We start from the raw sequence: 22,783 nt of genomic DNA, 5'->3' as shown, positions 1-22,783 counted from the left end.
GCAGCTGCTTTGGAAAACAGTCTCGCAGTTCCTAAAATGGTTAAACAGAGTTACCCATGACCCAGCAATTCTGCTCCTAGCTGTATACCCAAGAAAAAAGAAAACATCCACACCAAAACCTGCACACATATTTTCATAATAGCCAAAAAGTAGAAACCTCCCAAATGTCCACCAACTGATGAATGCAGAAACAAAATGCGGCTACACCTATACACTGGAATTATTTTTTAATATTTATTTATTCATAGAGACACAGAAAGAGAGAGAGAGAGAGAGGCAGAGAGACAGGCAAAGGGAGAAGCAGGCTCCATTCAGGGAGCCTGACGCGGACTCGATCCCAGGTCTCCAGGATCATACCCCAGGCTGCAGGCGGCGCTAAACCGCTGCACCACGGGGGCTGCCCACACTGGAATATTATTTGGCAATAAAACAGAATGCAGTACTGACATGTGCTACAACATGGGTAAACCTTGAAAACATTATACTAAGTGAAAGAAGTCGGTCTCAAAAGAGCACATATTGTATGATTCTACTTTGATTAAATCTCCAGAGTAGACTTCTATAGAGAGAAAGTAGATTAGTGGTAGCCAGGCGGTTGGGGGGGAGGGGAATAAGGAAAAATGGGAGATAACTGCTCATGGGTACACAGTTTCTTTCTGAAATAATTGAAATTAGTTTTTAAGATGTTATCTATTTTTTTGAGAGTAAGAGAGAGTTTGCACACACGCTTGCGTGAGCAGGGAGATGAATAGAATCCCCACTAAGCACAGAGCTCAGGACAGGGCTCTTCCCAGGACCCTGAGATCATGACCTGAGCCAAAACCAGGAGTCCGACTTCCAACCAACTGAGCCACCCAGGTGCCCCTCCTCAAATTTTTTTATTTTAATAAAAATAATGAAATCTCTAGTTCCTACAGTTTGGTTTTATCTTAAAGATTGGAATGTAAGCTTCATGAGGATGGGAATTTCATCACTGGTGAATCCTGGCTATCTGACATAGAGCTGGAACTCAGAAATATCTGAGAAGGGAGGGAGGGAGGGAGGAAGGAATAAGATTCAGGGACCTAGGGCTGAACTTGCAGGTGGGGATTAAGAACACAAAGCTAGGGATCCCTGGGTGGCTCAGCGGTTGAGCGCCTGCCTTCGGCCCAGGGTGTGATCCTGGAGTCCTGGGATCAAGTCCTGAATCGGGCTCCCCACAGGGAGCCTGCTTCTCCCTCTGCTTGTGTCTTTTCCTCTCTCTCTCTCTCTCTCTCTCTCTCTCTGTCTCTCATGAATAAATAAAATCTTAAAAAAAAAAAAAAAGAACACAAAGCTATAGTACCTATAGGGCTGCAGAAGCCAGGAGTCACGTACTCTGGGGCCTTCATCCCAAAACTTCACCTCCTTCATTCAGGCGTCAGTGTTTACCTAAGCCTAACCTCAATTTAAAAGACAGGCAGTGAGCTGAGGTATAAGTGATTCACCGCAAGGCAATCCCTGAGCCCTGATTTAAACAATTCCAAATGACACAGATGTAGCAAGGCCACCTACACAGCGACATGGATGAGCACATTGAATCAGAGGTCAAGTGGCAGAGAGTCAGAACAAGCCTCTGTGTGCAAGGAGGTGACAGGGTCCAGTCCTGTGTCTTGGTGGACCCTGACAGCTTGTGCAGCAGCAGACAGTGAGGTCAGGGTGGGAGGCAATACCGCAAGCTTCATGGGGTTTTGTCTGCAACTGGGTAGTGCCTATAAGCCGTGTCCCTCATCTGTCAAGGACGTCAAGAGTTGCACAGCATCCCTGTGACAGTTGCATTCCCGTAAGCCAAGCTGCTGACCACATCTCAGGGTGCTCCTTCCGTGACTTCACCCTCACCTCGGCTCACATCACGGTCTCACGTCCTCGCCTCCCCTCCACACTCCACCTTGTTCCTTGAATGGACTTCCAGAGGCAAGGGCTGACATGTTTTACCTAAGGACAGAGTCACAGCAGTGTCTAAAGTAATATCCAACCTGATTCTGCTTTTCAAGCACACAAAGAACTCAGCAATTGGAGAGAAATTTCCAAGAAGCGGCAAAGAAACCAGAACTGTGTTTAAGTGGCTCTTGGCAAGAAATACCGCATTATATTGGCATAGTTCTTGACACATAACAAAGCACTTTCACATATTTAGCCCATCTGATCTTTTTGAATCCTGCAGGCATTATCATCTGGAATCTGAAGCTCAGCGAAGGGAGATGATACAAAAATACTGCAGTCTGAATGGAGTGTTTATGCGGTCCAGGCACTGCTCCTGGTGTTTAGATGTGTGAGCCCATTTAATGTTCAGGACAACACTGGTGGGAAGGTGGTTATTACCCAGCGAGGGAATGGGGCTCTCAGAGTGTAGTCAGGATCCCACCAGCAGACACAAGAGCCAGCAGACAGGCAGGGAGGCAAACTCAGCCTGGCTGGCCCCCGAGGCCCTGGCCGTGGCCTCTGCGCTCAGCCGCCTCCGTCTGTGTGTAGCAGAAGCAGAAGCAGAAGCCAAAAAACCATCCTGGCAATTCCAGAACTTTTCTCCCATCCGTTCGTCCAGGTCATTACTGCTGGAAGTGGTAGTGCTGGAGTGGTGGGAGTATTTGATTTGAGTTTTAATAAAGGTAGATGATTTATAATCCTGTCTTTCTGAACTTCCATATCCTAAAACTAAGTGCATATGCACCCGCACACACACACACACACACTATACTTGGATGGACTCATGAGCGAGTTTTCTTCTGACTTTGGTCATTGAAATAAGAGGCATGCTAATTAGTCTTTGGAGAAAAGGGTATTATATACCTTCCCAACTCCCCTTCCCAAAGAAGAGGAAGGAGCTGGAGGCTAAACACAGTGGCTGTGCAGGTGTATAGTGAAAGAGTGGGATGGCTGGAAAAATAGGTGCAACAAGACGTGCTTATTTTGCTTCTATTATTATGTGTCAAACTCTGGCAACTATAAAAATATTCTTTTTGAGAACTGTCCCTTAAGAACTTCCATTGTCAAGGGGACAAACCTTGCAAATATAAAATAATTAGAGAACATCACTAACAAAAGTGCTAAACACTGTGGTGTAGACAAGTGAATCTCATCCTGGGCATGAGGATCTAGGGCCACATATGTTTTTTTTTTTTCACATATGGTTTATTATGTAGAAGTGATACAGTTGCATATGGCAGCCCTATAAGGAGCTTTTTGTACATGTGGGGGGTGGGGCAGAGGAAGGTGCATGATGGTATGATTATGATTATACTTTCAATCTCTACTGATTGAGCAAATACATGTAAGTGTAGATGGATTCACGAACACCTTGGAATAAGAATGCAGATCCCCCTAGAATACAGAACCCTCATGCTTTAAACTAAAAAAAAGCAAAATGAGTCAGAAAAGATAGGAGACCGCGAGAATTAGGATATACAAAGAAAAACTAGTAAAATGTGGACTGAAAAATAAGCCTGAAATCATTCAACGCAGAGCGAAGATGAAGCTAAGGCTTAGATGCAGGCATAAATTTTTGAATTTGGGGATTTTATATGGAGTAATGCCATTTTTGACTGTGACTTTTTTCATGGATTTCTCTGGTCATAATCTAATTTAGTCAAGCAAGTACCTACTTGGAATGAAATTGTCCCACATACTTTCTTGGACAAATAACCATGGAAGTTATTTGTGTAGCTGCTTTTCCCATCACAATGTTTCTACTTAGGTAATTCACAGCTGAAATGTATGGACCAAGCCAGATCATCTTTAGCACATTGTTTATATTCTCATTGGTTGGGAAATTCTAAAGTGAAAACTATAAAATGTCACATACTGATTTTGATAACTACCCAAAGACAAAATTGTGTATATAACTGAGATTCTTTTTAGCAACATCTAGTTAAATGGATCGTGCCACGTCTGGAGTAGTAAGCCCTCTGGAGGGGCACAAAGGCAGTGCTGCATTTACCACCAAGTTACCCACCTATTCATTGCACAATTGTCCTGAGAGGTACCAGTGATTATTTCTGATTTTCCAAAGCAGATGAAACAATTGGGGGAGAAATGATTAAATTCTTCTCAGTGCACAGGGCAAACTTTTTAGCTTCATAGCTTAACATCTGAGATTACACACAGGCAACTTTCGGTTTCCTATAGCCTCAGGCTCACAATATTTTATATCCCAAAAAAGACTGTTGTTTCCCGGCTTCAAGATAGAAGCCCTAAAGAGGAAAAAAGATGTTAGACTCTTTTTTGTGTGTGTGTCCCACTAATCCAGAGAAACGGTGGCAGAGCCAGAGGTGCAGGAATTGTGCTGTTCCACAAGAGAAAGCAGAATGGAGAAAGAAGGATGATGTATCAGTCAGCTCCTGCTACAATAATGCAGCATAACAAAATATTCCAAAACTCAGGGGATTGCAACACAAGCATCATTTTTTCTTATACACAGGCATCTGGTTTGGCAAACATGACAGCTCCAGGCTGTAAATGGGCTCCAGAATGAACACTGGGACCAGATCTACCCCAGATGTCTTTCGTCTTCCCTGGAAAGGTAACTACCTAAAGCAATTTCTTCCTAACACTCAGCAATTCATTATATAAAACCAAGAGTCAAATGTGAGAAAAAGCTGGTGCTTCATAAGTATCTCTTGACACATAAGAAGAGGAAAAAACATACTATTCATGACTTGGGAATCAAGGTTCTCTCCAAACAGGGTTTCTGACCTCACATACTTGCTCCCACCTTCCACATATATTTTATGATGGGAATCTCAACTTTTTCTACTCCTTAAGATCTGCTGATATATGGCAAAATTCATAACTCTAAAACCATTGATGTTAAAAAAAAAAACAAAGAAAGAGAACAGACACCCTTCGATAACAAATAACAGACCACTCTTTGTAAGTTACTCATTTTCTATGAGCCTCAGTCTCTACAAAATGCAATTTTTTGGTGTAGACAATATTGGCAGCCTAAAAGCAGAAAAGCAACTTAGAAGGGAATGGAATCCAAAGTCTTGAGTGCCTTGCTGAGAGAAATGCTAGAATTACACAAATTTAGCAATATCTTTTCCATAAATAAAAATCACAACTAAGAGAGTTTCTAAAGGCCTAGTATGAACCCAAAATAAATATGTTAAGAGATACTTATGGGAAGGGGAGAGATACTTATTGGAACAACTGCCCTGAGAAAGAGATTTCACTTTGCAGCTGAATTTATGTTCTCTGATGGTGGGTGTCAGGGTAGGGAGAGAGATGAGGAACAGGAATGAAGAAGGCCAGGAATGATTTATAGGACACAGGTTTTTTTCTTGCAATAATCACAGGTGCTGCTAGAACGCTATCCCCATCCCCATCGAGCTCTGTCTCCTCCCCACTCCATGAAAATGAGTGAAGAGGGGGATCAGAGGGGGTGAGCCAGCAGAACCCATGCAGGGGTGCTGGGTGCACTGGTCTACCTGGGTCGTGGCAAGTGGCCGGGTGCTGCATTTAGCCCTCTACAGAACAAGTTCACAGGTCAAACAGACAAGCTGCTGTTTCTTCCTACAACCACTTACCTCAGGTGATGAAGAGCAGAGCATGGCAGTGAAGCCACCTAGTCCTTGCCACATCTGCTTGTGCTGATCAGTCTGGGAGGTGTTACTGCCATGGGACTCCAGGCTCAAGACAAACACCTCAACCTGCACACAACCTAACACAACCAAGCACAGTCTTGTGTTAATCCCCAGAGTCCTCTCAGCTGCTGGAGGAAGCGGAGGCTCCTATTCCTGGGCAGTCAACTTGGTAGGAGGCACCTGGTAGGCAGCAGACCCAGTTCTCTGCTCTGGGAGCAAATGGAGTGGGGAAGGGGTAGCCTCACGTGATGGAGAAAAGCAAGGTGCCAGCTCTCATGTTGCTGCCCTGAAGCTGGAAACTGATTCCCTGATAAGGTGAGCAAAACTTAGTCCCAGTCCTTTAGGGTCACCTTGCAGCATGGGGATGGGGACCAACCCCTAGCCCAGAGAGAAAACAAGCAAGAGTAGGATCATAAGACTGCCAGCTGGATGATTTCTATGCTCTGGGTGTTTCCTTGGTATCCTTTTCTTGTGTTCTCCCTCAGTATTGACTAAAAGAATGTGAAAAGTCATGTCAGCTTATCTCAGTGGTGAAAATTGCCAGAGGAAACAGGCCTCCCCCAACCCAGGGCTGTGCGTAGTGGCAGTGGTCACTGCATGAGAGCGCCTCGGCAACGGGGCAGGAGCTGCCCTGTTCAGGTGCATTCCCCCAGAGCAAAAGGGGTTAAGTTTCCATTTGAAGGGAAGGATCTCCCTCTCACAAGGGACGGCGTGTCATTTGTTGTATAGGGAAGAAGGTCTTTCGGTGGCCAAGAGTGTGGTCTCTGGAATAAGACCTATTACTGAATTTGGTCCCAGCACTTACAGCTGTGTGATCTTGCATAAGCTTCTTAATCATCTAAACCACTTTTGTCACCTATAAAATGGAGATAATTGTTATAACTTATAAGGTTGTTGTAAGGATTAAATAAAGTGATGCATGTAAAGTTTTTGGCACGAGGCCTAGGAGAACTGAATATATATTTATCAGCATTACTATTATCATTATTATTACTCCTTATGCTTTCTGGAAATTTGGAGAACAGAGGTAATATTGTCACTCAAAAAGATGTGGGATGAAAGGAATTGCTAATTCTTTCACTTCCCACTCCTACTTTTTTCTCCCCATCATAAGTGAACTGCTGATTCCAAATAATTTAATAAAGGCCACACTTTCCCAGGTGGGAGAGAGAACAGTCACTTAGCATTAAAGAAGCTCTTTGGTAAGACCGGCGGGCTCCTGAGATGAGCAGGAAAGAAAACGAGTGTTCCTCGTGCGTCCTGGTGCAGAACTAGGGCCTGAATGTTGATTAAATTCTCAGGAAAAACAAAAATGAAAAACAAATGACCCTTTCACCAACACTAAAACTTGCTTTTGGAGGATAAGCTTCTCTTATTAGGCATACATTTTAAAAGAACTGTCCGGAGGAAAACTTAAAACTGGGGAAGCCACAACCCCCACCCATGGAAATGAAACCCCTCCTCTCCCATAATCAAAGCAGCAAGGTTGGCAAATAAAAAATAAGAGAAATGATCCAAGGGGCCAGATGTTTTACTTTGAGGATGGGTATTTTTAGATCATCTGAGAAGGACAGCAGTGTCTGGGGGAAGGGAGTGGAGAATCTGTGCACCGGGGAGTCAGATCAGAAGAAAAAGGAAGTGTCACCAGAGACCTCCCTGCAACATATTTTATACAGTACCTCCGACTTCATCAGGCTTTCCCTGTGAGAACCAGTAGAAAATCTAAAATAACTGCACTAGTCTTCCAGTAGAGAGAACTACTTATATCTCCAGAGGACAGAATACCAATGGTGGTGAGACTGAAGATACCCGGTGGAAAGACAGAGGAAGGGGTCCTGCTTGGGCCTATCTCCAAGCACACTCGAGAGGCAGCAGCCAACTGTCAGGTGAACAGCATCTTGAAATTCCAGGTGATCAGTGGTACAGGTTAACGAGGTCAGCAAACTCCAGAAAAACAGGAAGACTATTGAGAACACTGGAGGTGAGGGGCAGGGAGACGTAGACATTAAAAAATGAGGAAAACTGAAATCAAACAGTAGCTGTTACAGAAACAATAGCGAGCCAAAGCTTGCTCGACCAGAAGAAATCAGGCTAAGAAAATTTTGTAGGCAGTTTTATCAGAACTTCAAGTAACTGATATCAATCTTACAGAAATTGTTTCAGTGATCAGAAACAGTAAGAAAGCTACTTAAGTCGTTTCAGAATGCCAGTATAGCCTAATACCACAACTGGATAGTGACAGCACAATGAAAGAAAAATTATCTGTCTCACTTTAAGCCTAGATTCAAAAATACGAAGTAAATAATAGCACACCAAATTCAGCACATTTGTCCCCCCAGCCTGTTTTAAAAAATGAGAAGGGTTACTTCAGTCTTAAAGTTTCAAGGTTTTGTCAAAAGGAAACAACCCTAAGTTTTTGAAAATCAGAAAGGGGCACCTGGGTGGCTCAGCGGTTGATCATCTGCTTTCGGCTCAGGGTGTGATACCAGGGTGCCAGATGGAGTCCCACATTGGGCTCCCCACAGGGAGCCTGCTTCTCCCTCTTCTACCTATGTCTCCGCCTCTCTCTGTGTGTGTCTCTCATGAAATAATAAATAAAATCGTAAAAAAGAAAAGAAAGAAAGAAAATAAAGTCAGAGAACTTCCAGTTTTTGCCAACCTGATGAGGAACTCTATTCCATAGTACAAAGCTCCAGGGAATGCATAAAGGGCACCTAAACGGGACCTTAAAACCATTTGCCTGATGCTTCAGTCACCACATTCTGACACCAACCAATAAGAAGGGCATGACCCCGCCTTTAGGTGCACGTCCTCAAAGCCTCACGGAACATATTCATTTACATACCATTGGCTGGAACTTCGTGAAATGTCCACCTTCAACTTCAAGTGCAGATGGGAAATGTCTTTGTTTTAGGCAACCCTATTCCCAGTTAGCTCAGCAGATCCCCTAATAACATAGATAGATGATGGATGGATGGATGGATAGATAGATAGACAGAGATAGGCACAAAATGGATAGAAACACAATAGTAAAAATGTGATAAGGGGTGCCTGGGTGGCTCAATTAGTTGAGCAGCCAACTCTTGATTTCACTTCAGGTCATGATCTCAGGGCCATGAGATCAAGCCCCCATGTCTCAGTGCAGAGTCTGCTCATCTCTCTCTCTTCCCATCTGCCTCTCTGCTCATGCACATGCACATATTTATGCACATAAATAAAACCTTTAAAAATTAATGTAAAAAATGTTTCCACGATAGTATGGTATGTAGGAGTAAATCTAAAAATCAGCAACAACAACAAAAAAATATGTGGGCAGGGCTCAGTGGTTTAGCACCACCTTCAGCCCAAGGTGTGATCCTGGAGACCCAGAATTGAGTCCCACATCAGGCTCCCTGCATGGAGCCTGCTTCTCCCTCTGCCTGTGTCTCTGCCCCTCTCTGTCTCTCTCTCTCTCTCTGTGTCTCTAACAAATAAATAAAACCTTTAAAAAAAAGTTGGCAAAGATAGTTATTAAAGAATGAAATGGAAAATTTGAATAAGTAGAGAGATATACCATACCCATGGAAAAAATGATTCAGTAGCACAGTTTATTCTCATAATATTAATTAATAAATTCAAAGCAATTTCAAGAAAATTTGAGCTGGATTTTTAATGAAATCATCAAGTGAGTCATAAAATTCACATGGGAGGGACACTGGGTGGCTTGGCAGTTGAGCATCTGCCTTTGGCTCAGAGTGTGATCCCAGGTGTGGGGATTGAGCCCCATATCAGGCTCCCTGCATGGAGCCTGCTTCTTCCTCTGTGTCTCTGCCTCTCTCTGTGTGTCTCTCATGAATAAATAAATAAAATCTTTAAATATAAAATTCACATGGAAGAATAAGGGGTCAAGAAAACTTTGAAGAGGCAAGAATTAAATGGCAAGAATCATCCTACCAAATAGTTGATAATAATTAAGTTGTAAAGGAGTAGAAAAAGAGACAAATGAAACAGAACATAGAGGCAGAAAAAGATCCAAACGTATGCAAAAACTTGATATCTAGCAGAGAGGAAATAAAGAGAAAATCAGTGAGTGTGTTAGGTTTCTCCTGAGAAACAGAAGCAGTAGGATCCATGTGTGCATGTTCATCTGTATATCTATTCATCTATGTCTGTATCTGTATTTCTATTGAGATAGAGGGAGACTGACTTCAAGGAATTAGCTCACATGGTCTTGGAGGCAGGCAAGACCAAATCTTAGTAGATAGGTGGGCCAGTGGACTGGAGGATCATGGATGAGTTGATGTTGCAGTTTGAGTATGAAGGCAGTCTGCTAAAAGAATTCCCTCTTCTTCTGCGGAAGACAGTCTTTTTCTGTTAAGGCTTTCAACTGATTAGATGAGGCCCACCCACCTACATTATGGAGGCTAATCTGCTTTTTTCAAATTCTACTGATTTAAATACTAATCTTAGACTAAAATAACGCTTCACAAAAACGTCTAGAAAACCATTTGGACAAATTTCTGGGTACTACAGCCTAGCCAAGTTGACATATAAAATTATCACAGTGGAGTAAGAGAGAGCTATTCTAAATATGATACCAAAGTGCAGCCTGGGTGGCTCAGTGGTTTAATGCCACCTTCAGCCCAGGGCATGATCCTGGAGACCCAGGATCAAGTCCCACATCGGGCTCTGTGCATGGAGCCTGCTCTCCCTCTGCCTATGTCTCTGCCTCTCTCTCTCTGTGTCTCTCATGAATAAATAAATAAAATCTTAAACTAAATATGATGCCAGGACAAATAATTATCCATATGGGAAAAAAAATCGCCACTCCCTTGACTTCAAAAGTTAATTCTAGATGAATTAAAGACTTTAATGTAAAGCAGAATTTTCAAACATTGAAAAAATTAAAAAATATTTTTATTGCCTTGGGGTAGAAAAGAGGTCATTAAATACAACAAGAGCACTAATTTGTGACACTAGAAAAACCTCTTACCTATGAAGGGGAATGGATTCTTAACACGTGGTATAGTCAATGTTCATTCAATAGTATATTACATAACAGCTAAAATGAATGAACTCTGGGTCATGTACTACATAACAAGTATCAAAACAGATAAATCTCAGAAACACAATGTGTGGTCTGATACTATATACAAATTTTAAAAACATGCAACATAGTGTTATTTAGTACTTATGAGTTAAATGGGTGTGTATATATATAAATGGAATAAAGTATCAAAATGTGAATAAGAATGATAAATATGAATCTCAGGACAGAGGTCACCCTTAAAACATGAGGGAAAAGAATGGGACCTGGGAGTGTGACAAGAAATATTTCACCAGTATTTGTAATATTTGTTTAAGAAACAATATGAAGGAAGAAGGGTATAATCTGATAGAGCAGTGTGATGGAGACAGGTGTTCTTTAAGCTATTCACTGTATTTGTTTTACTTTTAAATTTTCAAAATTAGGGATGCCTGGGTAGCTCAGCAGTTGAGCATCTGCCTTCGGCTCAGGGTATCATCCTGGGGTCCAGGATCGAGTCCTGCATTTAGCTCCCTGCAGGGAGCCTGCTTCTCCCTCTGCCTATGTCTCTGCCTTTCTCTCTCTCTGTCTCTCATTAATAAATGAATAAAATCTTTTTAAACATTTTTTCAAAGTTAAAAAAATAAGAATTTATTAGGAATCTATAATTTTTAAACTCTCTCTGTCACAGAAAGGTCAATATCTGTCCCCAAAACATAATATTTTGGAAAGATTATTATAAATGTAAAGTGGTTACCTGACTTGGTGAAATGACTTCCATTTAGCTCACCCTGAACACCTTAATTTGCATTAAGTACACATTCTGTTTAATACTACGCACTTGTGGATTCTTAAGAAATGCTTTTGTTGATACGAATTTAGAGACCTGTCATAAGCAGAAATACAGTAAATTGTTAAAGAATGAGATAGAAAAAAAGATAATAAATAAATAAATAAATAAGAATGAGATAAATACCCATAGTGTTTAGCCAGTTGGAAAAAAAAATATATAGTTCTTTAAACAAAAATTTGTAATGTGTGTTCATTTTATTTGTGTATGCATAAACTACTATCACTGGCATTATATGTAATATCATAACCTTGCTAATAGTCTCCAGTTAAATTCTACGTGCTATGAATTGAAGAGATTGCCACTTTCAACTTTAAAATATTTGAATTAACATAGTGATATAGTCAAAGAAGACTCAGTAAAACTTAGCTTCCTCCTTTCCTTATCTCTTGCGTGGACCTTAAGGCTTAACCTGTGTGTATAAGTGTTTGCGTGAAAACCACCAAGCAAGGGATCCTGGCCAGTAGGAAACAAAACACAGGCTGAGAAGTGAAAGATGCTTGGGTTCCATTCTAAGCCCTGCCACTTTCTAAATGTGTGACCTTACTTGAGAGATTTCCTCATTTTGAGCTTAAGCTTCCTTGTCTATCAAATCCAGATAATAATACCTTCCTTACAGGGTGAAGGATCAATGTGTATGCTCATGTGTAAAGGATAAAGAGCAGTCATACCATTGATGACAGCACATGGGAGTGGTTATCACCAGCTTTCACACACAGCTGTGTATTTCCACTCATATTTAAGTTTGGCAATAGCTTTAATCCAAGGCAAAATAAGCACTGTCCGAGTGAAAACACATCATTATTATCATTCAGAGTCAATGATTTATAAGCAACCGTAATGCAAATGCAAAACCATAGCCTATGCTATTCTCCAATTTTGAGCAATACCTTTGACAAAACACTTGCTCATCTACAAATGGCCCATAGCATGTGCATTGTTTGAAACACTGAAGAAAACTAAACACAACTTATACACTCATTTTCTTAAAGTTCTAATTCTCTATAAGTCTACACATTATATCATATTCAGTGTGGCACTAAACATGGACAGAGTCATTGAGCTTTCCCTTCAAGAGAAAATTTGCTCCAAAAAGTTCAGGTAGCTGACAACACCCAGGTGCACCACCTTGTTCATCTACCATAGCATTCAATTCCAGCCAATGACTGAGCATGGGGATGTGAGGGCCCAACCATTTCTGCCCAATGTGGGCCTTCTGTGTGGTCCAGCTTTGCACCAAAGCTTTCTGTTGGTCTGACCAAGACTTTTTTGGGGGGCTTCACCCATAGTACAAAGCTCCTTCCTACCACATCCTCCTTCCTTCCTACTCTCAAGTCCCAGTATATTGCTGTATACCCCAATCCAAAGGCTTTCCCTGTCTACTTCTGCTCTTTCTCACCTTTATCTTCCTCCCCAATAAATCACCTGTACTTCTTACTGTTTTAGCTTCTGCTTCCTGGAGGAACTAAATTGACGTTAAGAGAAATAAATATTTTTGCCTCAAAGGAACTTATAATCTAGACTATAATATGAATTAGGATATAATATAAATCTATATAATATATATATAACCCATAATATAAATTATATTACTATGGAAACATGTACAATTTTAAAATGCATATGGTCAGTCCACTGAAAAACAATTATAGCTTAATTCCCACCACCAAAAGCTAATAAAATTCAATGACTTAATATATCTATAGGTATATATATATATATATATATATATATATATATATATATATATATTTCTCAGTCTTTCTGTCTTTCTATGATACTCTGAGAGCAACAGGACAAGGTGGGGCAGTAATGCAGAAAAATATCCAACTTTTAATTATTGGATCCTACCATCACTAACAAGAATAGTAGCTATAGTTACTCTAACCAATGCTACCTGACACTATTGAAATACTTTCCTGTTTGAAGAATTATAGGGTGTAACTGACTTTTACTTTTCAATGCCAAGAGACCATTCTTGAGATTTATTGATGGCTTGTCGAATTGATACAGTACATACAAGCAAGCTATAAAAATGGTGTTTGAGAAAAATATGGCAAGATAGCCAACGTATTTATTTATTCCACCAATATTTGCTGTACCATATGGGCAAGGCTCAACATTACTGCTATGCTATTGGAAAGTTATAAAAATGAAGCAAATATGCATTTCCTCAAGCTGCTTAGAGTCCAGTTGGAGGATTCAAAATTATTTGGCTATTTCCTTTTTGGGGGTGGATATTTCTTTTTTAAAGTCATCCTTGCAAATTTGGAAATATTTGAAAAGCAAGGAAAAGTAGTCAGAAGAAAAACATTTAAAAAATAAGGTTGTGGGACTCCTGGGTGGCTCAGCAATTGAACGTCTGCCTTTGGCTCAGGGCGTGATCCCAGAGTCTGGAATCAAGTCCCACATCAGGTTCCCTGCATGGAGCCTGCTTCTCCTTCTGCCTGTATCTGCCCCTCTATTTCTCTGTGTCACTCATGAATAAATAAATAAAAAATCTTTAAAAAAATAAATAAAAAATAAAGTTGAATACAAAGCATTAATTTATTTAAAAGCCAAAGATAAAATATTTTGGGAATTCAGAATTGGAGGAAATACTTCCATCCAGGTTGAGAGAGGAGAAAAAGATTATCATAGAAAATTTCACAGGGAAGATGGAATTGAAGATGGAAGGGACAGGATTTAGACATCAAACATAGACATAGAGCCATGCCTGCATAGAGGGAAGTAAATATGTGAGGCAAACAGAGCAGCAAAGACATGAGGAGGTTATGGAGGATGGGACGGGGAGGACATTAATTCAGGTTTTCTGACACAAAGAATAAATCAAGACATATAGTGAGAAGTTGGGTTGGTGAGGTAAACTGAGGTTGGAATTGGCAGGCCTTGAGGGGTACCTAGATGGCTTTTATTTTATATCATACATCCCACTGCCAGGAATAGGAGAATGCTGAAACAAATACAAAAGTGTGATTTTTTTAAAAAAGATTTATTTATTTTTTATTTTCAGAGAGAGAGAGAGAGAGAGAGCAGGTGGAGGGACAGAGGGAGAGAGAGAATCTCAAGCAGACTCCCCACCGAGCACAGAGCCTGACACAGGGTTTCATCTAACAATCCTGAGATCATGACCTGAGCTGAAATCAAGAGTCAGACATTTAGCTGACTGAGCCACCCAAGTGGCCCTCAAGTGTGATCTTTTACGGTAAGAGAGCACCAGATTAAATACCAGAATTGTCTTGGACTTCAATGTCACAAAGAGGCAAAACTTTTCCAACTATTTGGAAAAATGATTGCAATAAAGAACAAGTGTCCTAGCCTGCCTAAAGAGAAACAATGGTTAAAAAACAAAACAACAACAACAAAAAACTATGCATTTCATTTAGTTAACTTTGTAAATATGTATTTCTATACCTGCTTTTATCCTGGGAAAAAAGGTTTTCTAATATCTTTCTCCATAAAAATTATAAGATTTCATATCTGAGAAGGTCTGTGTGCAAGAGGACACAGCATATTCAAAACTTCACTTAGCTTTGAGTAGCAGATTTAGGTTCTGGATAGTATCAGAAAGCTTTAAACTCTTAGTGAGGGAGGAAGTGAGGGAAGGGGGAAGGAAGGAAGGAAGGAAGGAAGGAAGGAAGGAAGGAAGGAAGGAAGGAAGGAGCCCAACTCAATTAAACAATAAAGAATGACTGCTTCATATAACTAGGAATTCAGGGCAGAAAGTTTCTGAAACTGGTTAATTCAGCAGCTCAACAACATCATCCAGAACCCCTCAATTTCCATCCTTCTGCTTTGCCATTCTCAGCCTGCTGCTCCCTTAGGCTAATGCTCATCATGGTGACAAAATGGTTGCCTCAGTTCTCGGCACTAAATCTCATTCAGCAATGTGCAGCTGAAGAAAGGAGGGTGTGTGTGTCTGCTTTCATGAGCTAGAGAACCTACACAAGAAGCTCCTCAATAGATGTTCCTTCCCATTTCGTTGGGCACTTACCAGCGGGGGACAAGTTGACAAGCCCCCTCTTAAGGCTGAGACCCATTTGGATTAGCTCTGAGTCAGTAATACAAGGGCGGACACTTAAAAAATCAAAATCAGCCACCAAGAATGAAAGGCCTTGGGTTGACAACCAACAACGCCTGCTGTATCATCTACCACTATGTTCCTGTATGATTGTGTATGACATTTAACATCTCTGAGCCACAATATCTTCATCTGTAAAAGAAGGAATTTCATAAGTTCCACATGTTATTTTTTTTCTCTAGTTGACACAATGTTACATTAGTTTCGGGTGTACAACATAGTGATTTGACAAGTCTATACGTGATGCTGTGCTCACCGTAAGTGTAGCTAGCATCTGTCACCACACGATGCCATTATATTCCCTCTGCTGCACCTTTCATCCTCCTGACATAGCTGGAAGCCTGTACCTCCTACTCCCCTTCACCCATTTGGCCCTACCCCCCATCTCCTCTCTGAAAACCACCAGTGTATTCTCTGTGTTTTATGGGTCTGTTTTTGCTTTTGTTTGTTTGTTTGTTCTGCTAAGTGAAATAAGCCACATGTTAGTTTAAAATTTACTGTTAATTATCCCACATGAAAATTTATCTTTGTCTTCAAAATTCTTCCCTAGAGTTGTATGTGTCTTGTTTTCCTTTTGACTGAAATTCAGTAATAGGTGAGTTAATGTCGCAAAGGATTTTAGATAAAATTATTAGGAGCAGAAAACAAACTGGTAAAACAAAGCATTTGCCACTCACACGCAGAAAAGGGGCTGATTTCACATATATGTAATAAAGACAGAAAGAAAGAGAACTTCTTCAAATTGGAAAGAAAAAAAAAACAATTAAAAAATGGGTAATGTTCATGAAGAGATAGATCCTGAAAGAAGAAATGCGTGAAAATGACACAAACGTGGTTGTAATGAGAGCAGTGATCATGAAGGCTACACTGTCATGCCATTTTTTAACCTGTTGGATTGGCAACGGGCCAAAAGTTTGATAATGCCTTCAGTGGGCAAAACTTCAAAACAGCAAAAACCACATGTGTTGCCTGCAGGACCAGAGACCAGAGAGACTCCTAGGAGGATAAATTGCCTGTAGCTTTCCAAATCACAAATGATCTCTCTGTCTCTCTTATGAATAAATAAATAAATAAAATCTTGAAAAATAAATAAATAAAACCAAATCACAAATGAACTTGCCCTGACCCAGAAAAGCCAATATTAGGAAATGATCCTGCATATGTACCTTTGATAACAAGATAACTCATTGCAAATTTATTGTTTTTTAATACTGAAAAATCTAAGTGTCCATTCATAGAGGATTGGTTAAAAAATAAACTCTACAGTGTCAAAACAAATAAAAATAAAGTACACTACATACATACATACAGAAAAATGATATAAACCTGAGGAAAAGCAAAGAGAAAAAGAAAGACTGAGGTGATAATGTATATACTAAAGTGAAAATATCTCAAAGAAGCACATAAAAGAATGCATGTAGTATTCCATTCACTACAGAAAAGGAGAAATAGCTTAGAAATGAAGTACATTGATTACCAGTGTGGAAGAAAATTTGACAACTGGGGAATAGAGTTGGGAGAAAGACTTTTTTTTTTTTTACTCTAAATTATTTTCTATTTTTTGAGTATATGGACGTACTGCCTATTCAAAGGTGAATAAAACACTTCTAAATTGTTATGAGAGATGCTTATATATTTAAAAAGGTTGCTTCCCACCTCTCACCGAATGTCACAGTATTCATCATAAGTTGAAAAAAAAAAACCCAACAATATACATTTCTATCCAGAAAAGGTCATTTTTTTTTAATTTAAGAGAATATACAAATAGACCTTCTGACTTAAAAATAGTCTTTTGCTCTCTAATTATTGATTGTTCCTAGGAGCAACACATATGGGGTAGCTGATGTTGATGCATAAAACTATTCATCTAGAAATCTATTATGTACAGAAATCTAAACTTCAGAATTCTGCAATCAGCTGCTGTGGCAGACATGTAGTCCACGCACAGGAGAACCTTCAGGTCAGGAAAGATACCAGTACCTCTCCCTGTTTCTTGGCTCATCTGTCACAAACCAGGAGACCATGACTTGGCCGTAGATAAAGATCAACCCTAAGCTTCACTTGTATCATTAAGGAGACTGGATTTTTCTTAAAGATGGGAATCAGGATGACAATTTAGGTGAGTACACATAACATTTATTTTGAATGCTGGGAAACAAGAAACTCCCCTCATTTTAGTTATAGCAAGCTATTTGGGGAAACTCTAAAATAGTGGGAGTGTTGTCCAGAACAGTCTAGTCAGCCACTGCCAGAAATGAAACTCCTATTCATACATTTCTTGTTGCATGGCAGCAGTGGAAGTTTCTTTACTTCATATCCTTCATATCCTATTTACAAATGAATTCATTTGCATATTATCTACATGTACTTCTTTAGTGATAAATTTCATACATATGAAACTTGCACAAGAAATAGCAATTTATAAAAGATCAAGAAAAAACATATATAAAAGTTCTAATATTTTCTTTTTATACTCCAAATTCATGTATTCCCCTTGATGTGAACACCAACATAAGATATCAAAAATTAAGTAAATTAGCTATTTTGTCAAAATTTTCATACTATTAGACATTCTTCTTTGTGAGTATAATTATAATTAATATCTGTATCTAAATAGACATGGTGACTTATTTATCCAAAAAAATCATAATCCTGAATTGCACAGAAAGCTGCATTCCACATGCTTTGAATGAAATGCTTTAAAGTTTAGAGGGCAGACAAAAGATAATTTCAATAGGAATCCACAAAAAAGACTTGACTAAAAAGGCTAGGTTATATCTTGGCTTTGAATCATAAGAAGGTTTTCAACTGATAAAGAAGGATGTAGGCAGAGCTGTCATTCCATGTGAGGAGAACGGCAGGAGCAATATGGTAGAATGATGAGAGATCTCCGAAGGACAAGGAGAATGAAGCTGGAAATGTGAACTGGAGTTAGGTTGTAAAAGACCTCTAATTGTTGACTAAGCATGTTTTTATATTCATGTGACACACACTAAGAAAATTCTAGAGAAGTTGTGAAGGAATTAAAAGAATTCTAGAGTAAGAATTAGGACACCTGATTCGAGTGCCACTTACATTTATTTGACATCAAGACCATTTCTCAATTTCTCTAAACCTCATTTCCCTTCCTAGATGAAAGTTTCCTGTATCACTAATATTCTATAATTCCTCATGGACTTCTGAGCCTGCCTTGGCTTAAGCTGGACTCTGGTTATTAGTATATCATAATAATCCAGAGAAAGGTCATGGTGGCCTACATTGGGGATGGGGCAATGGGAGAAAGCAGCAGTGTCTATAATAAGGTAACACTGCTGTACTACTGGCTTTACTTACAGAATTGTTCAAGCAGGATTGGGAAAGAAGAAAGAATATGAATAACATTGCCAAGATCATGCCACTGGATCTTACTGAGTAACTGGAACAGGGCAATGGGGGAGAGAAAAATGCAAGAGTATTAAAAAAGTGTTAGCCTACATTACCAACAGAATTTTAGCAACATTCACAGAGAGATTGGGATATTAAAAAATATGTATTCTAGAAGGAGGAGGTGAAGACAGGGCTTATTGAGTTTAAGTGGGCAGAAGATTGCTGAGGTCAAAATGTCCAGTAAGGAGTTGGTAACTTGAAACTAAAATGATTGATTTAAGAGTCATTCCCTAAGAAGGGAAAATTGAAAAATCAAAATATAATAAGAATAAATGTTTTCAAAGGGTTTATAAATACATAGAAAATGTTCAGAAAATGTTTTCAAGTAAAAAAAAAAACCCAAGATTATATATACATATAATACCTATTAATATATGCATGTATATTATATATTATATATATGGTGGCAATGAATGCTAATATATGTTCATAGAAAAAGGTTGAAAGAAAATAATCAAAATATCAGTTATTCAATCCATATTAAGAATATATGAGCAATTTTTGTTCTTTATACTATTTTTTGGTATTCTAGTTTTCCATGATGAACTTATAAGCAGAAAAGAGAAACAGTTAAAAGAAAAATGCAAAAATAAAGTGGTGATCAAAAAGCTGCTATTAAATCTTGATAAGACATTTTAAACATAAATTTCTCTGAAAAACAAGTCTGTTTCGTAAGTGCTCAAACTGACCAAAAAAACCACACTCACCTGAAGTCCAATGGGGGCATAATGCAAAAATCAATTATTTCAGGCCTACACAGTTCCAGTTACAAGAATGAGCTGTTTACTCTCACATTCCTGGTAGAAGCAAGCACATTTTACCTGTCTTCTTCCATCACAGGTTTCTGGAAACTTAAAGGAGATGGGGAAATACATCTGGACACCGAGAAGATCTCTGAGGGAGAAAAGATAACACTAAGTGTCAAGGTAGAAAACATGAGGTTCAACAATACTGCCCCATTAAATTAACTCCATCAGCAAGCATTAAAACTGAAACTTCATATTTAATGTTATGGTTTAATCCGTGTTGGCAGCGTGTATCTTGTTCCTTACCCCCTGACAAAAAGCTGTATCAGGTATAGGTGGAGTCTTAAGCTATAAAAGAGATTCTTTTACTTTATTTGTAAAATATTTTATTTATTTATTTGAGAGAGAAGGAGAGCATGGGTGCAGGGAGAGTAGAAGGGCAGAGGGAAAGGGAGAAGCAGACCCCCCATAGGGAGCCAGATGCCGGGCTCAATCTCAGGACCTTGAGGTCATGCCCTGAGCCAAAGGCAGATGCTTAACCAACTGAGCCACCCAGGTGCCCCAAAGAACCTCTTTTATTAAATCTAGAATTAAGCATCCTAATTCATTAGGTCCAATGTAACCAAAGTATAAAAAATAAAATAAGTAAACTGGTTTTGTCTATTTAGACTCACACTTATGCTGACATTAGGCTAGAGGATAATACAGTAGTCAATAAGATACAAAGTTCCAGGATTCTTCAGAACGTGGTATTTTCCCTTCCCAGCTATTTGAAAGGGAGCCATTTGTGTTATACCAAAGACATTCATTTCTCCTAATGAGAACTCTCCTATGGCCACTTGGACGTAGGTAAAAACATAAGTGACTCATGTGATATCATGAATAAAAAAAAATAGGGACAGAAACAATAGTCATTCCTTTGTATAATATTCAGGTGGGAGGTAGCTTGGGTGCTAGGTGCTCATCTAGAATTTCTTAGCCCCATGGGAGTGATCACTAGCTCAGCCTAGGCTGCTGGTCCTACATTTGGAGCACCAGAGTGATGTCCAGCTTCATACCAAACCTAGCCTAGAAAAACTCCTCAAAACAACCATTGCATCATTGTTGACTTTCTAATATCCTCTGCTTGTGATCTCTGTTGAATTTTACAACACAACCATAGCACATTAGAAGGTACACAGGTTTGGGAACTGAAGAGACATGGATTTAAATCCCAGTGCCACCATCTCTTATCACCTTACCATATGATACTATAATAGTCATTTAATCACTGGGAACCTGAGTTTTTGCATCTGTAGAAGAGTTAGGGGGGAATCTACAACAGCAATAATCATGAGAATTAAGTGAGATAGCAACATATAAATGTTGTAAATATATCAAATGTATTGCTAATAAAGCAACTCGCCATGTAGCAAAGAACCACTATTCGTCCACTTCTCCAGAGAAGCAGAATATACAGACACACAAATGTTGTGGGCATTTAAAAAAAAACATTTCAAGATGAATGCAAATCTGACAAAGCCACTATTACTCCTAGAGAGAGAGGTTTGTGATAAGGAATTGGCTTACACAATAATGGAAACTGAGGAGTCCCAAGATCTGAAGTGAGCAAGCTGGAGACCCAGAGAGCTGAGAGTATAAATCCCAGTCCAAAAAACTGGCAGACTCCAGCCCCTAAAAGAGCTGACGTGTGATTGAGTTAAAGGCAAGAAGAGACCGACATTCCAGCTCAAGTAGTCTGGCAGGAAGAGATTCCTCTTTCTCACAGGAGGCTTAGCCATTTGACTCAAGCCTTCAACTGATTGAATAAAGCCCACTCCCATTGGAGAGGGCACTCTCCTTTACTCAGATTCACATGTTTGTCTCATCCTAAACCACCCTCACAGATACACCAAAATAATGGGCATCTTGCGGTCCTGTCAGGTCAACACAAAGTTACCCATCACTACAAAAACCTTAGTGATTTACAAGGAACATTCATCCTGCTTAGACCGGTGGCTACCCCATGCATCATCTCACAGCGATAGCAGAGACACGAGAATGTCCACTGCATGCATCTGTTCACGTCATGTCTGTTAACACTTGATTAGCTAAAGCAAGCCTCATGGAAAGCTGAACATTGATGGAGCGTGGAAATATATCCACCTCCGGTAGGAGAAAACAGCAAAGCCATAGAGGAAAGGGCTTGGATACAGAGAATGGCAAAAACTGAGGAAATAATGCAATTTACCATGGTAACCCAGTGCCTGGCACCTGTCAGATATTCAACAAATTTTATGTGTATGCCTCTCCTATCCCTCTACTCCAGTTCTACTTGTTGTTTTCCTAAAATTTTCCCTTTTCTTTTTGCAATGTTCTACATTGAATGCAAATACTGTCAACCTTGAACGATGCAGGGATTAGGGGTGCTGACCACTCTCACCTCCACATAGACGAAGATCTACATAGAACTTTTGATTCTTCCAAACTTAACTATGAATAGCCTACTATTTACTAGAAGCCCAAAATAACAGTTGATTAACACATTCTGTGTGAGGGGTGCCTGGGTGGCTCAGTGGGTCGAGCATCCAACTCTTGGTTTCGACTTAGGTCATGATCTCATGGATCGTGAGATCTAGCCCCAGGTCAGGCTCCACACTCAGCGAGGATCAGCTTGAAGATTCTCTCCCTCTGCCCCTCCTACCACCTGCATGCACACTCTCACTCTCTCTTTCAAATAGATAAATACATCTTAAAATTAAACATACTTTGTGTGTTGTATATATCATATACTGTATTCTTACAACAAACTACAGAAAAGACGATGTTATTAAGAAAATTAAAAGGAAATTACATTTATAGCACTGTACTGTATTTATTGCAAAAAAAAAAAAAAAACCTGCATGTAAGTGGACTCACACAGTTCAAACCCACAGTGTTCAAGGGTCAACTGCATAATATTTTTAAGAATTAAGATAAGGCTATTTTAATAAGAAAATGCTCTTTCACCCAAGGAAGCCTTCAGGTACCAGGCAAGTTGCTTCTTTAACCCACAATGTCCGTTAGTTCATTTCCCCGAGATGTTTTACAATCAATTAG

Source organism: Vulpes lagopus, chromosome 19 (assembly GCF_018345385.1).
Source record: "Vulpes lagopus strain Blue_001 chromosome 19, ASM1834538v1, whole genome shotgun sequence".
Taxonomy (NCBI): Eukaryota; Metazoa; Chordata; class Mammalia; order Carnivora; family Canidae; genus Vulpes; species Vulpes lagopus.
This window is presented reverse-complemented; position numbering follows the sequence as displayed.